The sequence below is a fragment of the Physeter macrocephalus genome, chromosome 8, assembly GCF_002837175.3.
Source record: "Physeter macrocephalus isolate SW-GA chromosome 8, ASM283717v5, whole genome shotgun sequence".
NCBI lineage: Eukaryota > Metazoa > Chordata > Mammalia > Artiodactyla > Physeteridae > Physeter > Physeter macrocephalus.
In genome coordinates this window covers 18531536-18533182 of record NC_041221.1, presented here as the reverse complement: position 1 = coordinate 18533182, position 1647 = coordinate 18531536, and the positions used below count along the sequence as shown (strand labels likewise).

At 46.5% G+C, this 1647-nt stretch overlaps 1 non-coding gene across 1 annotated transcript; it reads left to right on the top strand.

Moving 5' to 3' along the window:
• Positions 1–1244: 1244 nt before the first annotated feature.
• Positions 1245–1317, top strand: TRNAE-UUC (transfer RNA glutamic acid (anticodon UUC)). The gene has a single exon. It is a non-coding gene; the product is annotated as a tRNA-Glu (tRNA).
• Positions 1318–1647: the final 330 nt, after the last annotated feature.

The window sequence follows — 1647 nt, the reverse complement described above, 5'->3', positions numbered from 1 at the left end:
GCAAGGACAGACTTTTCAGGGGAACAAGTGGACCACTTTTGCTGCCTCAACCCATTTCCTAGGTGGGAATGGGGCTTCTTGTTAAAGGCAGTGTTTCCTTCCCAGTGGCTCCCGTTATACTTTGCTTTTACCCATCACTGACTCTCCTTGTGCCCAGAAAGATGGGAAAATGACAAGGAAAACACTACTCGATAATTCTGAACTGGGAACTAGATTCATCATATTTCACTCTTATGTAAAGAGTTTTCTATTTTTCATCAATTCAGCCCGAAGTAATATAAGCTTGTCTGGAAAATTCAGACTGAATGCTGTACTATGAGTTTAAATTGGTGTATCAATCTTGTCACCTCTAAGATAAACTTTCACCAGAAATATTGATTATACGGTGACCAACAAATTATCTTTATCTAGTCTTAAATTGTCTTCCATGTGCAGATGGAGGCAAAATGAGAAGTAATGTTGCATCTGTGATCCCATTTCACCCCTTTCCCCTTTGGCTGTGTCCTTTCCTGCTAGAAGAGTTAACAAGAAGATGAAAGATATTTACTTCTTACTGAAGGGGAGTCAACTTGAGTGACAGACACCGTGTTCCCCCTGCTCACACCCCAGACCTCCTCACTTCGGAGGGTGATTAGGTGTAGAGTGTGGGCCACTCCCCCAAATACCTGCATCCTTCTCCATCCTCTGCTTTGCACTTTTTACTTCATACCTGGCCACTGTCTGGTCATGAGTCCACCGGCACTGGCTACCTTCCCATTCCCAAGCTCACATTCCCTGTTAGGGGTCCCTGACAGAGGTGTTTGGAAGCCCACCTAAGATGCCCCACTTCACTGTTTCTGGGCATTATTATCTATACCCCGGCTCGTTCTCTTATTTGTGATGTGAGGTTGCAGAGTTGACAGCTTGTGTTGGTAAATAGAAGATGTGTGTTTCTAACGCCTGGATATGGAGTCTGAAGCCAACTCAGGCAAGACAGGAGGATGCTGGCAGGACAGGCACCAGCTGAGAGCCCTGGAGGCTGGTGGCTGCCTGCCCCAAAGCGCTCAGCAGGCCCCAACACAACACAGGTGGGACCCCTGCAGAGGGGTGTCACGTGCAGGCTGAAAATATCTCAGTTCAGGTCAACTTTCTTCCTCACACAATAAATATGTGGCCCGAGCAATGCTGAGGAAAGGCCAAGGATGTTGTTAGCAGTTGGGCTCTGAATCTTCATATCATCTGAAACAAAAAGTACCTGAGGGAATTCCCTGGTGGTCCAGTGGTTAGGACTTGGCGCTTTCACTGTCAAGGGCCCAGGTTCAATCCCTGGTCAGGGAGCTAAGATTCCACCAGCCACATAGCATGGCCAAACAGAAAAAAACAAAAACAAAAACAAAAAAAAACAAAGCACCTGAGATTTCCTAACTACTCACAGGCATGTGTGTGTGTGGTGTGCGTGCATGCATGTGCAAGTGCACCAATAGGCGAATGAATTTCCTCATAATCGATTGCAGTAATTTACACCTCCAAATCTTTCACAAAAGGTCTTGATCTGGATCTGTGGAAATCCAGCTTTTCCTGCCTTTGCCTCGAGGTTTCAAGGCTCTGCTGCTGCTACTGATTTAGCCCATCGGCCGGCGTTTTCCTCCACAATTTCCGATATGCCGT